The sequence below is a fragment of the Rhodnius prolixus genome, unplaced genomic scaffold, assembly GCF_049639745.1.
Source record: "Rhodnius prolixus isolate KJV_2025 unplaced genomic scaffold, Rpr scaffold_10, whole genome shotgun sequence".
Classification (NCBI taxonomy): Eukaryota; Metazoa; Arthropoda; class Insecta; order Hemiptera; family Reduviidae; genus Rhodnius; species Rhodnius prolixus.
This window is the reverse complement of record NW_027411615.1, coordinates 22,610,197-22,637,341: the sequence shown is the minus strand read 5'-3', so window position 1 is coordinate 22,637,341 and position 27,145 is coordinate 22,610,197. Positions and strand designations below refer to the sequence as shown.

General features: G+C 31.8%; 1 protein-coding gene and 1 long non-coding RNA gene across 10 annotated transcripts in view; one reads left to right on the top strand and one right to left on the bottom strand.

Annotated features, from left to right (window-relative positions):
* crp (transcription factor cropped) overlaps window positions 1-27,145 on the bottom strand; it is a 150,616-nt gene that overhangs the window by 51,068 nt on the left and 72,403 nt on the right. The gene's annotated exons all lie outside the window — the stretch shown is intronic.
* On the top strand, window positions 4,745-9,680 carry LOC141457032 (uncharacterized). Its single transcript, XR_012460171.1, has 3 exons — window positions 4,745-5,155; window positions 8,437-8,623; window positions 9,482-9,680. It is a non-coding gene; the product is annotated as an uncharacterized lncRNA (long non-coding RNA).

Sequence of the window (27,145 nt, the reverse complement as noted above, 5' to 3'; positions counted from 1 at the left end):
ATTAATACAAAAAAAGTTTTATTTTTAACTAAAAACAACTAACAAAAGGAAATGTGACATCATCAGTGAAATCAAAAAAATTAATCAAAAATAAAAAAAAGCTAGCAAGGTCAGATAATGGTGTAACTGGTGGAATAACAAATCAGAATCAATGGAAACAGGAAACAATAGAAACAGCTGAGAAACAAACATGTTATAAATACACATCAATAGTAATTGATTGTTGCCAAACGTTACAGTATTATAGTTACTGAGGAAATGCATTTCAATTTAGTAAAGGAAATTATGTTTCAAATTATAAGGGGGGAAAAAAATTGTAAATCATTGTTAAAATTTAAAAAATTGATGAAGACCAAAGTTCATAAAATTTATCACAAGATAAACCTTATCGTTATAAATTAATAAGGACATATTCTATTAAACTAACAAGTTATTTCGCATAATTCAACTAATTATAAGAATTCATAAACAATTTGGTTAAACACGAAGTTTGTGTACTACCGACAATTATGAATAAAAATTAGCATGTAGTCAAAACGGATTTAAATTTTGTAGAATTCATTTTTAAAGAGGTTAGCTATACTGGAGTCTGACGTGGCAATCATGGGTTCAAATCCAGCTACTGCCCTTAGTTTTTCTTTTCCTAGGAGTTTCTTACAAATATAAGTAGGTGATGGAGGAGAAATGTTATCTGTATCCAGAGAGTGGCAGTAAAAAAAAAGAGCTCCGAGCAAATATTATTTTTCTGCAACCATGTAGGGAAGTTCTCATTACTCAATTAAAATCAGCTGTGTAATGCCCAACTTCCCACACTAGTAGGGAAAAATTCCCATTAGTGTCACTTTCCGCACTAGTATGTGGAAAAACTTTATTGTGCTTCCTTGATATAAGAAGTTTTGTTATTAACATAAATATTTTCTGTAAAACTTTAATAAGCTTATTTAACGTAACTAAATAATTAAAAAACGAATATTAAAAAATAAAATAAAAATTGAAAGGAATATAGAAATAAAAATAATACTTTAATAAATAATTAGATATTTTTAATTATAACAGTTAAAAAGGTTATAGTGTTACCTTATAGAAATTTAAAATGGATTCTTGCGATTCCTGTTTAGAAAACACTCCATCAATAAAAGAAACAGCAGAAAATGTAATAAGTAATGTAAATAATTGTAATATAACAATAAATGTTTATAATAAATAAATTACTTTTTGTAGACTGTAAAAATGAAATTTTTAATTTTTTTAGTTAATAAATGGTTGCAGAAAAAATATAATATTTAACTCGAGTGTAAAGTATTTTCCTCACACTCGGCAATTTGCACTTGCACTCGCCTCGCTTCGCTCGCTCGTGCGTGCAAACCCTGCCTCGCGTGAGGAAAAGTACTACTTTCCACACTTGTTAAATAAATAACTATTGGTATACCCGCCTTGAATTGGGATATTTTCCTCAAAACTGAAATGAGACTAAGGATTGGATGCTGAGAGATCCGAAACGTTCTAATCTCTTGGGTAAATGAAAGATGTCTCTGAGACTAAATTCAGCTTATTTTAGTAACCAATCTAGAAAATGCCTAAGAGGGTTAAAAACACAACAGAAATGCTGATTTCAAGAAAAAAAAATTTATAAAATATACTGAAGAAACCAAATTGCATTCAGAAATTACTTAGAGAAACCTTTTAATTAGAATATGAAAGTATTAAAACTAAAAACTGCGCCAAGAGAAGAAGCCAAACTAAAGACATTGGAGAGGCCTTGCAGGTGCAAGAAGTGAACTACTAAACAGTAACTATACTTAAGTATAAAAGAGACAGGCATCCCATTGTAGATAATAGTATAAGATTAAAAACTGTTTACAAACAAAAATTACTGCCAATACAATCGAAGACAAAACTGATTATGAAATCACTTTTTTTTTACGCCTTGTTCTATAGATTATCAAACCTTACTTCATTGATAATTTAAGCGATAGTACATATTATCAAACAATTATCATTATCAAATCTACTATTATTACAAAATACAAAAGAAATTTGTTCTAATATCCCACAGCCTCCTATTTCTTTGAATATTCTATTTACTACAAATATTACAATTACCACTTTGATAAATGTTTATCAAATGTTCATAAATTTATTTGTGTTCGATTAAATGATTCCACGAAGAGTTTAATTGCTTTAATCGTAGGTAAAGTGTAGTACGGTGACAAACGACTGCCGCTGACAAGCTACTTAAATGGCCACAATCACCTTAAATCAAAGTTATTGTTATTGATTCAACTGAATGCAAAATCATCTTAAATTAATAATAATACAAAGAATAAAGATAGGCAAGTAATTAAGAGGAGTAAATGAAGTTTATTAGATCAGTAAGAATTAAACAAAGTCAAAGTAAACATTCGGTAAAACTTTGCAACTAAGAAGTATTCTTAAGAATTATTATTTATTCATTTTTATATAAACATTTCAAAGAGGGAACAACACAAATTATTTATGATTGTGAATAATTTAGTAGAAAGGGTCCGAAATATTAAATGAGTGGGTGATGCTGCATTGCGGCGAAATGGTTATGGTCCAGTTGGCAGGCCGGCCAAATACAGAAATGGTTACGATAGGCTGTTTTCTTCCATAACATAATTCAATGAAAAACACGAGATATTCTTCTTCTACTTTTTCCAGATGCACAAAGTTTGTGCATTCTTTGTGTTTAAAAATTAAAATTTCTGTATTTTCTCTTGTATTGTTAAGCTTAAAGAAAAAGTTTATATCTCTTTAGTTTTTAAGAAAGAGAAATTGGGGTGTCTGGATAACTCCACTCAGAATGTTGTTTCCATTCCCTAGCATTGTGTCCGTAATGTGATATAGCTAGCTTTGTAAGCATGAAACAATTTCATTTTTACAAGCTAAAATAATATCTCTGCTTGAAAATGGGATTATTATTCTTTAAATCTAGGGACTAACTTGCCGCTAATGGATTTCCAACTTAAGCGATAGTTCAGATGTAATGTAAACGAAAATTTTACACCTACATTACGAATATGTTTACAAAAAAAAGAAACAACAACAGCAACACCAACAAAAACAACATCAACAATTTCAGATTTGATAGCCAAAGGACTGATGAGGAGGGAAATGCTCCAATATCCTTCAACTCCATACCACTTCTTCCCCAGTGGAGGCCATAAAGAGCGTAGCAAGGAAAGAGGTGGTGCCATTCCCAGCAAGACAGATGAGGAAACGGTGCTGCTAATGACCAAGTTGACGATGTGCCAGCAAAAAATAAAAAATTCTGATAACTCCATTTTGCCAATTTTTGGCAATATTTTCAATGAAATCTGCGTTGATATGATCTAAAGAATATTTGGGAATTCAATATTTTATAGAAAGAGAGGGATTATCAAAGTTTCGTGCTGTTTTTTGACTGTTCTACCGGACAGTTTTAATAAATAATAATAATAATAGAAATAGCAGTAATAATAATAATATCTCTCTTTGTATTGTTCAGATTTCAATGAATTCTTTATTGAATTGTAGAGAAAAGTTAGCTCTATAACTGATATAAATTGCAATGTTTTAGCGATAATACATAATGAGATATGGAAGGGTAAAGTTAGGTGCTTCTCAAATTCGTTCAAATTTTAAACGTTTATATCTCTATTCGTATTCCTCAGATTTCAATGTAATCTTTACCGAATTATAGAGAAAAGTTAGCTCTATAACTGATATAAATTGCAATGTTTTAGTGATAATACATAATGAGATATGGAAGGGTAAAGTTAGGTGGTTCTCAAATTCGTTCAAATTTTAAACGTTTATATCTCTATTTGTATTCCTCAGCTTTCAATGTAATCTTTACCGAATTATAGAGAAAAGTTAGCTCTATAACTGAAATGAAATAAATTGCAATGTTTTAGCGATAATACATAATGAGATATGGAAGGGTAAAGTTAGGTGGTTCTCAAATTCGTTCAAATTTTAAACGTTTATATCTCTATTCGTATTCCTCAGATTTCAATGTAATCTTTACCGAATTGTAGAGAAAAGTTAGCTCTATAACTGATATAAATAGTAATATTTTAGTAAATATAGTTTATGTGATGGATATAGGAGGTTTAGTTTTGGAGATTTTCAAATTCGTTCAAAATTCAAACGTTTATATATCGTTTCGTTTCAATCAGATTTGAACGAAATTCTTTACCGAATTTTAGCGAAAAATATGGGTGCTGCTGACCCTTAGATTTTTCTCTTCCTAGAAGCTTTTTACACAGCTCACTGCCCGGTGATGGACAATGTTGCCTGTAACTAGAGAACACTGTCGTGGAAGCCCGGCTGTGCACCGAAAAAAGCTTCGGGTGCCAATAACCTTTAGATGGTGACGCGACGTAAATCATTTCAAGAAAATAATAATATAAACCATCTAGAAATTGTTCCAATTATTTTCAAATTTCAAACATGCTTACTATGAGCCTGATTTCGAAGTTGTAAGTACTTCAGCGATAATAATGGTAAAAATACTTATAATTAGAACTTACAGTTTAGATGAATTTTCGGATAAAAAGGTCACTTACCTGTAACAGACATATTACAAATTAAAGATTTACAAATAAAATATAATACACTATATAAATATAATACACTATATAAATATAATACACTATATAAATATAATACACTATATAAATATAATATACAAATAAAATTAAATTATATATATATTTTTTTCCAGTTGTAAAGAGAAATGATTTATTAAAATAAACACATATGTATGCATTAGAATAATAAATAAATAAATATTATACATTCGTAACTTCCGATTGCAAACTTCTGAAATTCACACCAATCGCCCTAATTTCCTTTACTGCAATAAGTGTTTGTAAATAGCAAGAAAAAGTGATTTCCTCATCTCTACACGCAAACTGATGATACTGGATATAATCTAATCCAGACGTGCAGATACCATAATACGGGGCAAGCTAAATGGGGAAAACTCACCAAGAGAATCAAAATTCAATGAATCAAAGGTGAAAAGATCCTTTTGAGGTTATGAAGACATGAGATATTTTGAAAAAAATGCTAGTGCAATGATCCAGGTTGTTATAACTGGGCCAAATGGAATGTCCCTCGGCGTTTTAATATGAGGTGATAACGAAAGGTGAGTGAATCACTTAGATTTAAAAGTTTTTCTGGTTGGTTGAAAATAACGAGTATTAATCCATTTTTGCACTGTAAATAGTAAATAAAACGAATAAGTACTTAGATGGTCGCTAAAAGAAAAAAATATTTGACACAGACACAGGACAGTAGGGCGTTTCAAAAAATGATGACTTCTAAATTTTAAAGAGCGCCGGGCGGAAAATCAAAGTTCATTTAAAAAACAAAAAGTTTCATTCGATAAAGTGCGAAATCGATTAATATTTAGAGGTCGATACCATCGATCAAAAATTTTTGTTTTGCTTTTTTTTTAAATAAAAAAATCCTAATTAAATGTTTTGTATCTTTTCAAATTATTAGCAAAACATGTAATTGTACAGTTTATTTAAATATAATTTGCTATAAAGACAATGCAGTCTTTTAAAATTTAAAAGTCATCATTTTTTTGAAACACCCTACTGGAAAGAAATCAAAATTCACCCCCAATGTGAACATGGTTCGTAATAAATAGATGATAGTTTCACACATCCCCACTTTTAAATCCGAGTTCCAAATTAGGACACCAAACAGTGGATTTTCAGTGGACCTGAAAACGGATATTTCCGTCTAAAAATGAAAATCTAAAATCCGATTAATTAATTCTTCTTTAATTATTAATCCAGAGTAGAGAAAGTTCAAAATAATAATAATGCTACACTCTATATTCATTCTAAATAAAGAAGTATAGTTATGTAGTTTGTATGTGATGATAAAGTTACACAGATGATAGAAGATAACAAATACTTAGCCCTATTTTTCACCTTCAGACTTGTGTTATAGATAAAAATCTCTATTACTTGTATCCGGTGCTAGCTAGATCCTCCCCACTCTCACAAACTATGTATACATACCTACTTCCTTTCTTCACTCATCTAACTCCTTCTTTACCTGTTTCCGGTTCTAAGTAAATCAAAAACAAAACAAAAAATCCAGTAACCCCCTAGCTAGCGAGACATGGAGAAAAAGTGGAGTGCCAATGCATTATTCACAAGTTTGCCCAGACACTGACACAATATGGCTATTTAGGGTATTATTAGACTATTCCATGTCAGCACTTTAAGATATTCCTGTTGTTTTTTAAAACGTTACTCAAGTTCTTGGATCACGCTAAAATATCGATTTCTGTATACTGGTGTTTAAAAATTTTAATTTTTCAGTTTAGACTCGGTATTACATTCAGATGTTGTAAAGGTGATAATGTAATTCCATGGAAGAAATAATTTTTACACTAATTATCAAAAAAACCTGACGAATAGCCAAAATTGAAACCAGTTTATGTCCAAAAACTAGGAAAAATCTGCGAATGAATCTTAGAGATAATAGATTTGCATTTTTTCGGACAGCCAAGCTGCACTGAAGGCCTTCTCTTCCTTCAGAACTACCTCTTCCCTGGTCTGGGAATGTAAAAAGGCCCTAGAACAACTGGCTCGGCACAATAAAGTTCGGCTGGAATGGGTGCTGGGTCATGTGGGGATTAAGGAGAATGAAATAGCTGATCAGTTGGCCAGGAACTGAGCTAGTACTCCTTTCATTGTCCCGGAACCAGTCCTGGGGATCACCAAGGGCGCAGTTCGTGAGGCTCTCACAGATTGGATCTGGAGAGAACATGAAAAGTACTGAGTGATGCTACCTGGGGGGTCAAACACAACAAGAGGGTTATGCCCTTGTTGTGCAAACCAAGAACCAAAGTGATTCTAGGTTTGGGCAGGAATCAGATCTTTCTGATTACTGGCCTAATCACGGGGCACAGAAGGTTCAGGAAGCACCTGTACAAGGTGGGGGGCTTATCAGCTCGGAACCGTTGTGCAGATTGTGCCAGGAAGAGGAAGAAACGGCCTCTCACCTGTTATTCGATTTTGCGTTGCAATCGAGAGACTGCGCTAGGATATCTTTGGTACCTTGAGACTAGAGGAGATTATGAGAACTAGTAGGGAAAGTCCTCAACCTTCTTAGAAGGGAGGTTTCATCTACTAGACTTAAGGGAAGGCACAATAAGCCTCTTGGTGGCTGCGGTGCCGTGGGGCATGGTCCCATCCTGCCGTGCAAATCTAATCTATGTCTAAAAAAAGTAGAGGCGCGCCCAAAGTTACGTTCCTTTACATTTTGCTCGCTCATTTACATACATAAATCCAACAACAAAAAGCCAAAAACACTGATTCATAACTTGTTTAAATTCTCAATCTGAAAAGGAGCTGAAATTGGAAGAAATAAAACAATAAAATACAATAAATCTTCTAGTAACTATCTCGAGATTGTTTGAACATTCAGTCTCATACTACACTTGTTGGACTTGATACGGAAAAGAAGCAGAGTACGAAAAAGAAACATAAATAAAATCGAAATCTCTACAATATACTGATTTTTTCAATCTCTGATGATGATTGAAGGCTCTAAACTGGCCAAGGATACAATAAACATGTCTGCTACGACGAATAAAAATCAGAGATATTTTCTAGCTCTGTCGGACCTAAAACCATATTTTCTTCACACACTGAACTTAAATATCCGCCGCTACGTTTGAATTCCGAAAACTGAATAACCGCTACTTACGTTATCATCTCTATTACGGAAAGTAGAAAATATTCATTATATTTAAAATTAAGCTGCGGAAAAAAAACAACCAAAAACAGTATTTTGGCACCTTAAGATGTAAAAAGAAGATTTCAGAAACTGATAGGTCAATTTCTATTAAGGAAGGGAGGTCTCTAACTTTAAAAGTGCCTATAAAGTAAAAAGTCCTTGAAAAATGTTTTAAATAATTAGCGAGCAAATCTCAAAAAGAAGTGGAAGAAAAAATAAAATGTAAACAAAAAGAAAAACTAAACAATCAAGACGAAAGGCACAACAAACCTTTGATGTTAAAAATGTAAAAAAAAAGTAATTGTAAACAAGCACAATTCCTGAAGTTGACCTAGATTCTACGTCGAAAACTTGGCAGAAAATAAATAAGAAATAATTACTGAAACTAGGCAATAGATCTCTCTTCTTTTTGGATTAATGAATCCAGATATGAAAAACGACAAACAATATTCTACCATCAGAAACAGTAGAATGGTATTTCCGGCAGAGAAAATAACTTTCTAATATCCAAACATAATGATTTAATTTTCTGTGATTTTTCATTTTTTGAACTAGCTTTTTTGTTAATGTAAAAGAAAGTAAAAAAGAATACCAATTTAATAACTATTTTCAAAATTTAAACTCAAATCTAGAGATACTTACTACTTTCACTTAATTTTTTAGCTTCAATCACGAGATATTTAAAGTGAGAAAGCAAATATCCATATCGAAATCTGAAGAATGAGCCAAAAGATAAAAATAAAAAAATATAGAGAAGTATGAAGAGAGAGAGAGAAATAATATAGCAAATAATACTAAAAATAAAGTGACGTCACGTTGAAAAAATGATTATTGTATGCAAATAACTCAGGTGGTTATATTTATATCTAATTATAGGTTACCATTTATAAAAAAACAAGAAGAATCACAAACACATGACGACATTAGCAAAACAAGTATTTATTCTTGTTTAATTTCATAGCTTTATAAAGTGCCGTTTCATACACAACTTGTTTTCCTTTTACTTCATGATTATGTAAAACAATTTATTGTCCAATGTATATATTTATTATAAATTGAATAAACTTCGTTTTAAATCTCTTTCTTGAAAATCTGAATAAATTGAAAAGTAATATTTATTTAGTAAGCATTGCCGTAAATGTTGGACTTAAATAATCAAATGAAGGATTATAAATATAAAGGTTACATCGGATTCAGTTTAAGGTAGATAGTTGCACATTGCACTTTACTTGTAAAACATTAAGCGCAGGCCATGAATCATTATTAATTTCATTAGAAGGGGAAAAAAGTTATAAAAGAAAACCATATTGCTTTATTACTGTAAATTGGGTTGCTTCAGAACTTACGACGAAATCAATAACCCAAATTTTTAAACACACTTCATTCTCAAAAATTGTAGCAAGCTAATTTTGCACACCAATTAAAGATGAAAGGAAATCCACAATGACCTTTAACCGTAAAAGGTTAACTTATAACTGTTTTGACTAAATATATAAATATATATATATATAACCTGAACTACAATAAAAATAAAGAAAAAAGGGTACATCTTAAATGTTATTCAAAGAAATTGACACTAAATTTATGCATAAAGACGATTCAAATCTTGTAGATTTCAAATTCAGTATTATGAGATCTGAATAATGTAACATAATTTAAAAGACTATAATAATTATTTATAATATTATTTCCCTTGTTTAATTCACAGATTTTATACATTTCGAAAGGCCTGAGAGAAAAGAAAATAATAAATAAAACAAAACTGATAGAGACTGGATTGGCCATCTACTAGATGATGGTAGGTGACAAAGAGATGCTTATAGATTTCGATGAACTGTATTATATTTCTGGTATAAATTCAATTAATAAATAAAAATATATAAACAACCTTAGTATGTCTTGTAACGTACAATTGGGGGAGAAATTAATAAATTCATCAACTATTAATAATTATAAATAGGTATTTTTAATAATTTCGTATTGAAATTTTCCACAAGGACTAGTATACGTAATGAATCACACACACACTCATAGTAAAGGAGGTGGATTGACCGCGTCTGCGCGACCTTAACCGACATCCAAGCAAATTATATTATACTCTTTCTCTGCAAGTTAGGAGAGCAAGTCTGTTTTGTTCTTTCCTTTTTTTATAGATAAGTTTATTTATCATTACGGCACGAAATAAGCTTTATCTGTAATTATATCTTATTATTTATTGTTTAGTTTATAGTTTTCTAAAGTTGACATTTCAATTTATTTAAAAAACATGACTCTTTTTTTTTCTATTCATAGGATAGTTTTTTTTTTATGAGTATTTAATTTTTTGTTAAAGGTTTAACGATAATAAACAGAAATTTTATTTCACTATTGCCTTTTTATTACAAAATCATGCACAATAATGTGACTAATTTTAAGTACCTAGTATCGCTGGCAGGGGATTAGCTATGCGTTTAGCGTACTGGACTCCCACGCGGAAATCCCGGGTTCGAATCCAGCAGTTTGACCTCTTAGATTTTTTTTCTTCATTTAATTATGTATTTCTAAAAATCACTGCACACTTTTCACCCAAAAATCAGCATCCATGACGGAATTCCGCTTTAAAGATAACTATAATAAATTATCTTGATTAACAATTTATTTCAGTTTAACTGTTTAAAATAAAACAAAACAACAGTTTAGCACACATAAATAAATAAAATAAAAAAAACGTGTCTACGTCATAGGAACATATTTACTTTCAAGGTTTTTAAACAAATTACACATCCGTTTTTAAATTGTTTACAATTAATAAAAACATATTTCGAAGAAAAATTTGATAAAAAAAAAAATAATAATAACAGCTGTCACTGCATATAAAATAACATTTTCAAAACATATGGTCTGATCAGCTGTTGAATATATTATGTTTATGTATACTATAAACATCTGTTCGGAGAAATCTGAATTCTTTATTTAAGTATTTGTAGGATTTTATTAAATCTAGAGTGAAATACATAAAACTTTCTCTTCAGTATAATTTATGTGGCTGCAATAAACTTTATGGATTTATGTAACAATTTCAATTTATTTTTTTTATTAAATTGAATGGAATTACAAATCTTTTTCTTTTCAAAGCGATGACAATTAACTTTCCGTCATTCTATACTTAATTAATCTCTTTTATCCACGACAAAATAATTTATAACCTGCTTATAACCATCCAGAACTTAAGAATTGGAAAACAATTTAAAATATCATTTGATGGAGATTCATTTTTAATTAATTTATTTTTTTCTTTTTGAGAAAAAAAAAACGAAAACTGTAATTTGATCCTCCCACTTGATACCTTGGCGCACCCAACTGAACGTGATCGCTAAACGATGAGCCAAATTGGCTCGGTCCTAGTACTGGCGTCGCCTTTAGTTTCTAGATGTATGTGTGTGCAAGAGATTCCTGGCACAATGACTCACATATATCGTTCCCAAAATTCTTTTACACGGATATTTTTGGAAATCACTTCCGTTCAGCCAATTCACTTCAAATTTGGAATTTTGGTTAGAATAGTTAATGATAACAATAATTAAAACTGTCCGGTAGGACAATTGTTATAAGGGGTGATCGTCAAAAAGTGCACGAAAAAGCGTAACGTTGAAAAACACCCAAACTTAACAATCTTTTTCTAGTAAAGGTAAAAATTCCCAAATTTTCATTATAATATACGGCAATCCTCCTTTAAAATTGTAATTTTCATGGCAACAACCAAGATGTAATAGATTTCCAGATAAATGAGCAAAAACGGCAATTGCAAAAATTGTTCTTGTCCTTGCTCTTCTAGTTGTTCGTTACCTTTTTTGTAAACAACGTAGCACTTTTGTATCTCTCTTCGTATTGTTCAGATTTTAATAAATTCTTTACCGAATTGTAGAGAAAAGATAGCTCTATAACTGGTACAAATTGCAGTGTTTCAGTGATAATGGTTTATGAGAAATAGAAGGAAGGTTAAAGTTTGGTGGTTTTCAAATTCGTTCAAATTTCAAACCTCTATATCTCTCTTCCTATTCTTCAGAATTCAATGATTTCTTTACTGAATTGTAGAGAAAAGATAGCTCTATAACTGTACAAATTGCAGTGTTTCAGTGATAATGGTTTATAAGAAATAGAAGGAAGGTTAAAGTTTGGTGGTTTTCAAATTCGTTCAAATTTCAAACCTCTATATCTCTCTTCCTATTCTTCAGAATTCAATGATTTCTTTACTGAATTGTAGAGAAAAGATAGCTCTATAACTGGTACAAATTGCAGTGTTTCAGTGATAATGGTTTATGAGATATAGAAGGTTAAAGTTTGGTGGTTTTCAAATTCGTTCAAATTGCAAACCTCTATATCTCTCTTCCTATTCTTCAGAATTCAATGATTTCTTTACTGAATTGTAGAGAAAAGTTTGCAATGTTTTTGTTATAATAAATAGGTAATGATATAGATGTTTGTTAAAGAGCAATAATAACAATTGTTTATTTGTTTAAACTTAAGTTTTTACAAATGGAGTAAAGTCAGTACAACAGCTTGTAATAATAGAATAATAATATTGCTTTCGTTACATAATTACAAGATTAAATAAGTAAATAAAGGCATTCGCCAAACAATAAGAAACGGAAGAATAATTTTAGACAATGCTAAAACAATAATATACATCAAAATAAACTAAAAAAGAATACTTAGGATGGAAAAATAAAAACTATCAACGAAAACTTTATATATTTATAAAGATAAGATTTATAAGATCGCTTAGGAATATGGAAGCGTTTAAGAAATAGTTGTAAATATTTTTCAGGTTTTTGAATGCGATAAAGATCGCAGAACAGTAAACTGAGCACTCATAGTTGTGTAAATATATCAACATTAAATGATTCAAGGTCAGCAAAAGAGATAAATCGGAATTTTGACCGCAATATTATATTGTCCTAAATAAAAGAAGATGGAAGAAGTAAATTTTCTAAAAAAAATTAAAAGAATAGAAGTTTCTTTGTGTAGTGTAGATTTCAAGATAAAACTCAGTACAATATTATTGACCATTGAGGTTTTACGTGATTTATGTAGTAGTACAACGTTAGTATAAAGTGGGGAGACATGCGCATTAAAAGCATGTGTAGTGTACTGCAACGCTGAATGAGAGAATTGGAATGTTGCGAGGAATGTGGTCACGGTATAGTTATACAAATACAGTACAGACAGTGTATCGGCCAAGGAAGGTTAGAGGGGTGGAGACGCGGGTCTTACAGTAACGCAAGTCCAGTGAACTCGGCCTTCTAGGAAAGGAAACAACAGGCACCGTACAATTTCATGTCAACACTACTTTAAAAAAAAAAGGGTTAAATATAATTAAATTAAAAAACATGGAAGAAAACGTACATTTTAATAAAACTCAAAACAAAACAAAAGCAAAGCCTTTTTAAAACTTCTATATCCCCACCACCTCGCCGGCTATCAGCTGATTTAACAAGTGGCTCAACGATATTATTATTAGGATATTGTGTAAAGCCTGAGGCGTCTAACAGTCGCATTCTATTCTGGATTTATGCACACCGTTTATATTTATCCCCTCCACTTCTATCAAACCACTAAAAGCACAGCGCTAAAGGAGAAAGGGCGTTTATATTTATAAATAGCTTAAGCACAAACTGACCTGCGAATAGAGTACCCAAATAAAGGGCAAAAAATTACGCTACAAAATTTTTGTATTTAAACATTTAATCAATGACAACCTTTTTATAGAAATAATTTTAAAAGATAAAATTGTCTAAAATAAATTACTTCCTGTTCAAGCAAACAATTCTGAGAACATTAAGAAGCAAACATCAATATTTCCTGCCATTTTGTGTAAATTAAAAAAAACATGGTGTAAACAATCAATGAATAATTCGTACAGACAATAATTCAAAGTTGGCATAACTGAATCCCCCATTTAGTATACAGATGGTATTTATATTAACTTACTTTACATTGAAATGTAAGAGTTAAAAGGAAGTTATAAACAACTAGGAGTAATTTTTGATGAAATAAACAATCTATTAGGTCAATAAGTATTTCCGGTTCGAGAATTCTCTATAAACTAGATTTTAAAACACATTTTAACCCCATTAACTGTACCCCCAAGAGTTAGGATCATTTATTACAGAGGGAATCCAACTAATCCTTTAGATGTACCCATTTTTCGGAATTATCTGGATAAAAAAACCTTTTAAATAAAAGTTGTATACGAATTTTGGGTACTGGGTTCGATTCCCAGTCCTAGGCCTCGGATTGAACTTAGTGGTTTAATATAGGAATTTTAATAGTAAAGTACGTTTGCTAATAGTTTATGTCCGCGATACCTAATTTGATAGTTGAACGTAAAGGCCGCCTGAATAAAAATTGCAGATCTATAAATATAAAAAGTACAATAAGTTACAGAATATTGCAGGATATTTTAAACTGAAAAAAATAGGAAATATTCAAATTGTAATTAGCATTAGGAATTACTTTTTTATAAACATTTTATTTACTATAGCACTACAATATAAATGCGGTAAGAGATTAACGTATTAGATGGATCACAAACTAAGGAGGAACATCAAATGGAATCATTTAATGGAGTTGGAATTGATTTAATCACAGCGTCAATTTTAATATATTTATGAATTACAAAGATTTTGCTTTAAAAGAACTAACTAAATCTATAAGAATAAAGTATTTCGGTAGAGTTTGACTACAAAGCTTTCAAACCAAAAAGACTAATTACGATAGGATTAAGGTGTCAGAAGAAGGAGGGAGCCCTTGCAAGCCACCTTCACTGCCAACCCAAACGGATCAACTGTAAGAAATCCCCGACAAGTGAAAGGTTCAGAGCATTCACGTAAACCCCCCCAATTACCACGAAACAAGCTGCTTGAGAGAGGCGCCTACTATTATAGCTCAATTATGTGGGAGCTTTTGACTTCCAGTTTGCAAGAAGTTCTCCTTCTGCCACACCCTCGAAGAAGTCATTTTAATGGGCTGGAAAAGGTTTTGGGATTTTTGAAAGGGATTTTGGAAGAAGAGCTTAGAGTAAAACCCCCCCCGCAACTCTCATCATTTAGGTGATATTGTTAAATAGAGGTCAAAGCCTCTTCGTAGTTTTGTGCAAAGATTTGTTTTGTAAAAACAGAAAAGATAGTGCAAAGTAAAGAATAATTTGATAAATCGGGATCACAAGAGCAGAGGAAACAACGATAAAATGTACAATATTTTTTTGGTTAAAATTGTTCCCATTTTTCAGCGCCAACAAGGGTCGGGTCAAGAAATTTCATAAAACATATCGGGATATAAGGAACAGGAGTCAAGAAATTTTCATAAAACATATCTGGATATCAGGTTTCAGCAAATAAAATAAAACTACAGGTCAATCTATCTCTTTAATATTTGTAATTTAGTTATTTATACTTGAATCTTTATGAAGTTATCGAAATATCCATGTCAGGCAATTATCGAAGCAACAAAATATTATTAACGTGTTAGAAAAGAAATGAGGGAAAAAGATCTATATATAAATACCAAGAAAAGACAGTAATGTCATGTTCTAAACTGATGGAATTCGATAAATGAATTAAAATTATAAATGAATTAAAGAAAAACAATACGTCAGAGCAAGAAAACTTCAAAAGAGTGGGGGAAATAATGAGAGATAAAAAAAGAGAGATATCCTGGGATAGGTAGGGATTTGTTTGAGAAGAACAGCTGATAAACAGCTGTACGAGTTTTCTCATGAGACTCTCTCTCTTATCCCCTCTCCACGCACTCTTAGATACACTCCCCCACCGCTACATTTCTACGCCCGCAACAGCCGACCAGCAGTAGAGAAAGGCTGGGGGGTATGGTTATAACAGAGAGGAAATAATAATCGATAGACAATAGAGTGGGGGGGGATAAAGCTGAAACTGAAGGGCGTCGCCGCTGGCGGGCAAGCCGACAACACCGCGGATAGGGAAGACGCGATCAGCTGGGTGGCGCCTATGACGCACCATGCGGCTATTATTGTAACTTCCAGTCAGCCGGCATTGCCCCCACTCCTCAGTTACACAGCACATGGCTAGACACCTATCATCTTACTTCCTTTACTAACTACTAAAGACTTCGTTTACAATAGTTTTTATTAGTACATTTCTGTATTTTAATAAATACTCATCTGAATAATTAAAAACCTGATGTAAAACACTCTCTAGACTATTAAATTGCTAGAATTGAAGAATTTCGTAGATTTTGTTGTTTTTTTAGCAACAAAAACTCTGCGGGCGCCAAATTTTAGAGAGCATTAAAAACATTTATTTTATTTGTTTAAAACTTTACTTATTAATTACATAATAATTTTTTACTTAAAACAAATTATAATTTCATTACAGTGCAGAAAAACAATACGCCCCATTTTAGTAGAGCTAGATCAGCGATCAGATTTATATAAGCTATCTCCTTAACAAAAACTTACAGTTTAAAAAGTTAAGTATAAGGGTTGATTAAACGCCAAAAGGTACACAAATCAGCAAGTACCCAACATTTCATTCAAGCTTAGTTGATATAATTTAAGTAATTTTGCTGCATTAACTTTTCCTTCACATTTTTTAGAATTTATTAGATGTCACAGACCCTTATGCTGGCCAGTTCGTTCATAATATTATTTGGTTATACTTATGATAAAATGTATATTATATCTTCGTTTTTAAATAGGTACTTTATTTTAACTCTATTCCAAATAATTATTATTCTTCTGATTTATCTTTAATATGCCCTTTATTCTGAAGTTGTCACATCTTATACATGCATGTTAAAGTAGAAAAAGACAAAGTTAGAGTCGGCTACTGTTTAAATTTGAATCACGGAGGATTTAAAACAATATTTCAGACTTGAATTCGTCTTACCGAAATATTCGTGAGCACAAATAACACACAGTTAATAACAAGTAGATTATTCAACAATTATTCATTTCTCAATTGTAATTTAGTTTTACTTACAGTAAAATACTGGAATAATTATCTGTCCTAAAAGTATGCAATACTTATTTATTTTATATTACATAACATATATATAACATTGTGAGAAGAACAGCTACATTGAGAGTGTGATTGAAGAAAACTATATTATTTTCTATAAAGCCAGATAATTATTACCTATTATTATAAACGTTTGACTACTACATAAAGTAACAATTACTTTAATCGAAGAATGAACTAAAACAGACGATTTTTATTAAAAATAAAATAATCGAAATCATTGATGTATGTTGGTGTAAGCATTTTTTTAAAAAAGTTTTTAAATTTTGTAGCCTCGTAATTTTTTTTATTTTTTATAACGTTTTCTTTTTAACCTGTAATTAATAGTTTGGTTATTATAGATTAATAGATATTACAGTCAATCTACAGTGCTACTTGAACAAATTTTTTGTAGATGAAAATGGCCAGCATAAGGTTCTGTGACATCTAATAAATTCTAAAAAATGTGAAGGAAAAGTTAATGCAGCAAAATTACTTAAATTATATCAACTAAGCTTGAATGAAATGTTGGGTACTTGCTGATTTGTGTACCTTTTGGCGTTTAATCAACCCTTATACTTAACTTTTTAAACTGTAAGTTTTTGTTAAGGAGATTTTTGTACCTTTTGGATAGATTTTCATTTTTGTCTATTTTGCTAAGTTACATATCTGCTTTACTGTTTTTTTTAAATTTGGAATAAGCAATTCTATCATTATAACCTGATAAGGTGTTAAGTAGGAACCGTAACTACCACTGGAGAGATCTTTTTAAAGAATGATTATAGTTGCGGTCCCCAAACCATCCTCAATAACAATTTTTTTGAGAAAGCCTTTTTATATAAAATAGGAAGGTATTTGTACGTAAAAAGCAAATTTAAACTGCGATTTCAGACCTTCCTTTTAAGAGGAGTAAGAAAAATAAACGGGCGATTACAGTACTTCTCCCTAAAAGGCAAAGAGGCAAAGATTTTGAATCGAACGACAATTCATTAATGTAAATAGGTTCACCCATTGATAATTTTAACGATTTCAGTACTTCCTCTTAGTAGGTGTAAGAGCATGATGGCACTTCACAGCCATGTAGAGGAGCTTTAATCACTTCTTCGTGCTAAATTTTATCAAAATCGGACAAAGCGTTATAGAAATATTGGTAATAATAGTTTTAGAAACGGCCTTACTTGGGTGGGGCAAACTCCCCTCCATATGAGGCGTAGCGACGAGACTTTTAAAGTGCAAATCTGTACAAAATTTCGATTCGAATGACACTTCATTCATGAAAATCAGTTCACTTGTCGATAATTTGAAACGATTGCTATACTTCCCCTTAACTAGTGTAAGAGCAGATCGCCGCTTTAATGTTACGTAGGGGAGCCCTAACTCTATCATCCTACCAAATTTTATTAAAATCGGGCTAAGATTTACAGAGTAATTAGTAATAATAATTTTGAAGGGGGCCTTACATAAAGGGGGCTAACTCCTCTCTAATTCGGTGTACAGCGTCGAGACCCCCAAAAGGCACATCTACATAAAATTCCGAATCGAATGTCACCTCATTCATGAAAATCGGTTCTCGCGTTTAGGCGCTACGTAGTTTACAAAAAAGGTAACAACAACAACAAGAAGAAGAAGAAGAAGAACAACAACAATTTCTGAAAATACCGTTTTTGCTCATTTTCGGCAACTTTTTTCTCAAAATCTATTAGGTCTGGGGGTTGCAAAAAAATTACAGTTATAAAGGAGGGTTTGCCCTATATTTTAAAGAAAATTTGGGAATTTTATCTTTTATAGAAAAAGAGAAAAAAATTGTCAAAGTTGGGTGTTTTTTAACGTTACGCTTTTTCGTGCACTTTTTGACGATCAATCCTTATACAACTGTCCTACCGGACAGTTTTAATATTGCACACTATTATTTTATTTTTGAAAATATCAAAACGATAAATTGAAAAGAATCTAGATTTGAAGTTAACAAAGCGAAATCAATTCCCAAGAAATTAGAGGACTTCATAAATCATGAATAAAAATATAAATTATAAAATAATAATATATAACATAATATATAATAATATACAATATAATATATAATAATATATAATCTAATATATAATATAATAATATATAATCTAATATATAATATATAATCTAATATATAATATATAATCTAATATATAATATAATAATATATAATATATAATCTAATATATAATATAATAATATATAATATATAATAATAAATTATTATTTATATTATAAAAATATAAATATAAAAATAATAAATTATGAATCCATAAATCATGTGGATTTATTTTTATTAGGGAAAATTCCACGTACAGGGTCTTTATATGGTCTTCTTGGATGGGTTAACCCTAGGAGACATTCTGATTTTATTCTCTTTGCATTGGATACCAAGAATTTAATAATAACACTTTCCAACACCTATATAATAAACATAGAACCCTATACAAATGAATACTTAGATTTATCAAATGCCTCAGCCAAACTGCAACTCCATTACCCACAATCCTAACTAACATTGTAACATTCACAGTCGTCGCTACAAAAGAAAAAGTTACACTTAAAGACCTTAAATTTTTTTTTTATTCTGCAGTAGATTTGGGCTCTTCAACACTTTTAACAGTATAAGTGGATTAAGAAACCAGGCAAAATTGTTCCAATATTTGAAGATAAATTGGTTTATCTTATCCACCATTTATTATATTTTTCAACTGATAACAGATATTTGTAATGAATTTAGTAAAAAAAAAAACGACTAAAAATTGAAAATAAAACTGCAACACTTGTTTATTTTATATTTTCTATTTTTACAAAAGACAACAATGATGACGTTGATTTCATTAATAATTTTTAAAGAAATGATAAGAGAGATCAGGTTAATGATAAATATCATATGTTAATTATTAATTACTTCGCAATATTTGTTTTTGTTTATAAATATTGAATTGAAATCATTCAGTCTGCTTAAATGAATGAAATTGTAATCTCTTTCTGTTTGTTGTTGGTATTTTGAAATGAAATGAAAGTAGTAATTGTTTATGGAATGCGTATTAGTTAGCGAAGATTATTTTGAATTGGCTACTTTTTGTTATGATTTGTCTTTAAAGTTTATTGTGGGGATTTTAATTTTAATTGTCGTGTCTATGTACAGCCTAAATAGTAAAACAAAAAACAAACGTTATGCAATTATGCTAGAAAGCGATATTATTTATTATTATAATCTTTTCCCTAATTAATTTATTGTTTATTGTTATTTCAGGGAAACGGAGAGGATGAGGTAGACAGCTTTGCAGGTGGGAGAAGGCGTGCGAGAATAGAGCAACTGTGTGGAAGAACGGTAGAAGAGATTTGGCAGAAATCAAGGAAGAAGTCAAAGAAGAAGAAAGGGGCCTTAGTAAACGCTAAGGTCTATCCCTTCCGTTGACTGGAGTCGGTGGTCTAAGGGTTGGAAGAGGGAGGAGATGTTCCAGTGTCCATCGGCTCCACACTACTTTCGGATGGAAGTTGTAAAGAATGTAACGAGAGAGGAGAAGGTACCATCCGAGCATGAGAGGTTTTTATGTGACCAGACGGCGCTAATGACCAAGCTGTCAATGCGCCGGAGGGGGAAAAAAAATATCGCTAAGAGGCGTACTATGATGATAAATATTTCACGAACACGAGAGGCGAATTCTCGAAACTAAAACATGGATTTAGGTGAAAATGTAATTAAGGAAAAAAAGAAAAATGGCAAAATTGCTAGCAAATACTAGGTGTTAAGTAAAACAAAAATAATAAAATCTTGCAGGGGAGGGATTAGCTATGAGGTTAGCATACTGGACTCCCACGCGGAGGTCCCGGGTTCGAATCCAGCTGCTGACCCTTAGATTTTTCTCTTCCTAGGAGCTTCTTACAGCTCACTGCCCAGTGATGGACAGTGTTGTCTGTAACGAGAGAACACTGTCCGGAGGCCGGCAGTGCACTGAAAAAAGCTCCGGGCGCCAATAACCTTAGTTGTTGACGCGCCTTAAATCATATGAAAAAATAAAAAATAAAATAAAATCTTGATTTGTAAACATAGAAAGTTACATAAGAAAATGGCGACCCGAAGCAGCTACTAAGAAATAGGGAAGTAGGAAATACAGTAGTAAGATTTGCAATTCAAGTGTAGAAAAGGAATAAAGTTGAATGTTCAGTGAAAGTAGGTTTACGTCGAGACATGTGATCATGATGCTCGCTCGCGAACCCTCCGTCTATCCATAACTAGAATAGTGTCTAGCCAACTTGCACCCACATACGCGCGGCGCACTCCTAACAAATATATGTTAGTGTAAGTGTGGAAAGAAGATAGAGAGATAATAGGAGTGAAGGGGTAGAGGAGGATCAGCTGTTTGTAATATCAGCAGTAATGGGGTCCCACTCCAAACACAGTACACCCAACCAAAGTTCAACCAAGTAATAACCAGACTGTTCTAAATGTAGTATAACTAGACATCTCAGGAAACGCAAGTGTTGATGTGTTTAGTTTAAATTCAGTTCTGTCTTTATCCACCCGACTTGGTTGGCCTAAACTCAAAAGCCCATACCCCCCATCTTCCCTTCTGCATTTAAATATAACCTAAATATTAAAGGCAGTCAGCCAATAATACAACAACCCTATTTAGTTTGCCGCCACAAGAGTGTCGTCGTTATGTCGGCTGGCAGATTTAACCAACTGTTCTATATCTCCATTTTAGCAAGGACAAATCATGCAAAAGTTTATTAAGATTTTTTGTATTAAATTAAAAGTCCAACTTATTAATTTATTTATTTATATTTAAGGCAAGATATTTGACATAATCTTTTCACAATTACTTTGTTTATATAAATAGAAGCCAATAGAATTCAACAGAAGAAATACAACTTACTAATCGCTTCCTGGAAGGTGTAGAACTAAATCTACAATTAAACTAATTAAACTGCTTTATTTTAGTTTCCACTTTCCGGGAAACATTCTAATTTTACTCTTAAGACTCCTCTTCCTGTCTAACACGTCATAACCAACTATTTCCTGTTAAAGAGAAACTAGTTTATTATTCTGAGCTTACATTGACAATTACCGCCAAAACGTGTAAATTTCTTGGATTTTTGGATCTTACCAAGGGTTAAAGTATTAACAGTCAGTCAGGAGGTGTATTTAAAGGAGTTCGCCCATCTCCCCGTAGATAGTGTTTCAGGGCATCTTCAGGTACCCTCTTAGAGCAGGGTTTCCCAACCTGGGGGTGCGAGAAAAGTCCAGGTAAATAATAGGATATTCATTGGGCTTGTTAGAAAACACCTCATTTCGTTTTATGAATATATTTCACATCTTGGATTGTTATTTATACTTCGTTTTGATGTTAAGAAGAATAACCTGCGATATAGTTACCTCTCTGTTTACTTTGGTTATTATTATACTTCGTTTTGATGTTAAGAAGAATAACCTGCGATATAGTTACCTCTCTGTTTACTTTTACTATCAGGTAACTTTCGTACGTTCACTGTAATCACCTTTTTGACTTGAATTTATTCTTAAGTTGAATGTTAAATTTTAATTTACCGGCTGCCACATAATTATTTTTTCACAACTTTAGAGGCATAATTGTGATTCTAAAATATTAAAGAAATTGTAACTTCATTGTTGAACCTTATTTTGTGACATTATTATTATTATTATTATTATTATTATTATTATTATTATTATTATTATTATTATTATTTGTAAAGTATTATTTCTTTGTTATATAATCCATGTGTTTAATTTTTTTTTTTTACGGATAGAAGATAGAGATTACTGTTCATTATTTTAGGTGACTGAATCATAGTTTCAATAGGATGAAAAAATGAATGCCAGTTTCAGTCATTATAAACTTTATTCTGCCGGGCTTTCGACCTAGGGACTAGGTCATCTTCAGGGCTAATTTGTTGGTGTGTCTTCTGCCCTACAGTCAGTCAATTTATTACCAGAAGACACATCAACTCTTTAATGATGTAAAACAGTATATTGTAAATTAGCCCTGAAGATGACCTAGTCCGTAGGTCGAAAGCTCGGCAGAATAAAGTTTATAAATGACTGAGACTGGCATATTTTTTTTTTTTTTGTTATATTTAAGTTATGGCCAACTTCCCTTTCACGACAATACGCTTCAAACATTCATCGCCAAACTCCAATGCTTCTTTCCCACGTGATTCTGAAGTCAGCCCACTTTGTCCACCTTTTAACAGCCAGATGGCCTGAAGGCGAGTCAAATTAGGGAGATTAGTAGTGCCCGGAGCAAAATTCCAGTGCAATGCCAGCATCCAGAGAGAAGAGATCTTTCGCTGAGTCCATCAAGGGTCAATGAGAGAAAAGAGGACACACACCTAGATAGAGAAAAGATAAGGGAATCAGCTGTACTGGTAAGAGAGATTTCCACATCGTGAGTTACAGTTTGAGAAAGAACATTTTTAAATCAGTAATACCAACCCTAATGGAACTTCCTTCCATACCTTATCGCTTAAGGTTAATTAATTCTGGAAGAAGAAATGAATTAAGACCAGAAAATTGATATCTAACAATGTTTAGTAAATTTAAAAATACATATTGGAAAAAATTTACCAAGGAAAAAGCTTGAAGGAAGTTGATGGGGCTTTAGTTGGGATGAAGTAAGGGGGGGGACCCCCAGCCAGGATGCAATAAATAAGATAAAAGTCTGGCAAGTTTCCTGAAAATAAGGCAAGCGGGGAAGGCCTCGCCCACGCTGCAGCTGGCAGGAGAAAGATACAAAATTAGACGCGCAAAGAGGAGGAAGAGGAGGTGGACGGGGCACACAGATGGTGTTGAGCTCTATGTCGTATTGCTCTCGGACCAGACGGTCGGCTGGCCACATGGTCAACACACGGCCTCCTACTAACGCTCGCCCACCTACGCACCGACTCAACACACGCGCAGCTACCCATTCTCTTCTAGTTATCCGACCAATGGAAGACTGGAAAGATTTCCTTTTTAATCCAATCCTCTTTTCCAATGTTATTATCTCGCCTACAAGCAGATAGTTCATCTTCATATAGGGGATAGTTATGATTGTAATAATCTCCTGAACAAAAACTTAGTTTAAAAAGTTAAGTATAAGAATTGATTAAACTATAAAAGGTAAACAAATCAGCTAGTACCTAACATTTCCTTCATACTTCAACTCGACATTTTAGCCAATTAAAAACGTTAGAAAAAGAGCATATGTATTATACAAATTTTACTGCATTAAATTTTCATAAATATTGTTGACAATTTATTAGGTGTCACAGATCCTTATGCTGGCCATTTCATTCATAAGAATTTTTCTGTTAAAATAATTAAAACCGTCCGGTAGGAGAGTTGTATAAGGGTTGATCATAAAAAACTGCACGAAAAAGCGTAATGTTGAAAAACACCCAACTTTGACAATTTTTTTCTCTTTCTCTATAAAAGATAAAATTCCCAAATTTTCTTTAAAATAAAGGGCAAATCCTCCTTTATAACTGAATTTTTTTTGCAACAACCCAGATCTTATAGGTTTCGAGAAAAAAGTTGCCGAAAATGAGCAAAAACGGCATTTTCATTCAAAAAATGTTCTTGTTCTTCTTGTTACCTTTTTTGTAAACAACGTAGCGCCTAAACGCGCGGACCGATTTTCATGAATGAGGTGTCATTCGATTCGGAATTTTATGTAGATGTGCCTTTTGGGGGTCACTACGCTGTACATCGAATGGGAGAGGAGTTAGCCCCCTTTATGTAAGGCCCCCTCCAAAATTATTATTACTAATTACTCTGTAAATCTTGGCCCGATTTTGATAAAATTTGATAGGATGATAGAGTTAGGGGCTCCCCTACGTAACATTAAAGCGGCGATCAGCTCTTACACTTGTTAAGGGGAAAGTATAGCAATCGTTTCAAATTATCGACACGTGAACTGATTTAAATCAATGAATTGTCGTTCGATTAATAAATCTTTGCCTCTTTGCCTAGAAGTACTGCAATCGCAGTTTATTTTTCTTACTCATCTTAAAAGGAAGTACTGAAATCGCAGTTTCATTTTGCTATTTACGTACAAATACCTTCTTATGTTATTCAAAACGCACAAAAAAAAATTGTAAATGCGTATAAATGGAACTAATTTCGAAATCAATTAATGAACACACTCACACGACTTTCTCTTCCCCGTTGTTAGATTTTCTTGTCATCTACAATTTGTATTAAATAGTAGTTGTTTTATATTACACAATGCGTATAAATGGAACTAATTTCGAAATCAATTAATGAGCACACTCACACGACTTTCTCTTCCCCGTTGTTAGATTTTCTTGTCATCTACAATTTGTATTAAATAGTAGTTGTTTTATATTACACAATGCGTATTAATAGAACTAATTTCGAAATCAATTAATGAGCACACTCACACGACTTTCTCTTCCCCGTTGTTAGATTTTCTTGTCATCTACAATTTGTATTAAATAGTAGTTGTTTTATATTACACAATGCGTATAAATGGAACTAATTTCGAAATCAATTAATGAGCACACTCACACGACTTTCTCTTCCCCGTTGTTAGATTTTCTTGTCATCTACAATTTGTATTAAATAGTAGTTGTTTTATATTACACAATGCGTATAAATGGAACTAATTTCGAAATCAATTAATGAGCACACTCACACGACTTTCTCTTCCCCGTTGTTAGATTTTCTTGTCATCTACAATTTGTATTAAATAGTAGTTGTTTTATATTACACAATGCGTATAAATGGAACTAATTTCGAAATCAATTAATGAGCACACTCACACGACTTTCTCTTCCCCGTTGTTAGATTTTCTTGTCATCTACAATTTGTATTAAATAGTAGTTGTTTTATATTACACAATGCGTATTAATAGAACTAATTTCGAAATCAATTAATGAGCACACTCACACGACTTTCTCTTCCCCGTTGTTAGATTTTCTTGTCATCTACAATTTGTATTAAATAGTAGTTGTTTTATATTACACAATGCGTATAAATGGAACTAATTTCGAAATCAATTAATGAGCACACTCACACGACTTTCTCTTCCCCGTTGTTAGATTTTCTTGTCATCTACAATTTGTATTAAATAGTAGTTGTTTTATATTACACAATGCGTATAAATGGAACTAATTTCGAAATCAATTAATGAGCACACTCACACGACTTTCTCTTCCCCGTTGTTAGATTTTCTTGTCATCTACAATTTGTATTAAATAGTAGTTGTTTTATATTACACAATGCGTATTAATAGAACTAATTTCGAAATCAATTAATGAGCACACTCACACGACTTTCTCTTCCCCGTTGTTAGATTTTCTTGTCATCTACAATTTGTATTAAATAGTAGTTGTTTTATATTACACAATGCGTATAAATGGAACTAATTTCGAAATCAATTAATGAGCACACTCACACGACTTTCTCTTCCCCGTTGTTAGATTTTCTTGTCATCTACAATTTGTATTAAATAGTAGTTGTTTTATATTAAACAATGCGTATAAATGGAACTAATTTCGAAATCAATTAATGAGCACACTCACACGACTTACTCTTCCCCGTTGTTAGATTTTCTTGTCATCTACAATTTGTATTAAATAGTAGTTGTTTTATATTACACAATGCGTATAAATGGAACTAATTTCGAAATCAATTAATGAGCACACTCACACGACTTTCTCTTCCCCGTTGTTAGATTTTCTTGTCATCTACAATTTGTATTAAATAGTAGTTGTTTTATATTACACAATGCGTATTAATAGAACTAATTTCGAAATCAATTAATGAGCACACTCACACGACTTTCTCTTCCCCGTTGTTAGATTTTCTTGTCATCTACAATTTGTATTAAATAGTAGTTGTTTTATGTTAAACAATGCGTATAAATGGAACTAATTTCGAAATCAATTAATGAGCACACTCACACGACTTTCTCTTCCCCGTTGTTAGATTTTCTTGTCATCTACAATTTGTATTAAATAGTAGTTGTTTTATATTACACAATGCGTATAAATGGAACTAATTTCGAAATCAATTAATGAGCACACTCACACGACTTTCTCTTCCCCGTTGTTAGATTTTCTTGTCATCTACAATTTGTATTAAATAGTAGTTGTTTTATATTACACAATGCGTATAAATAGAACTAATTTCGAAATCAATTAACGAGCACACTCACACGACTTTCTCTTCCCCGTTGTTAGATTTTCTTGTCATCTACAATTTGTATTAAATAGTAGTTGTTTTATATTACACAATGCGTATTAATAGAACTAATTTCGAAATCAATTAATGAGCACACTCACACGACTTTCTCTTCCCCGTTGTTAGATTT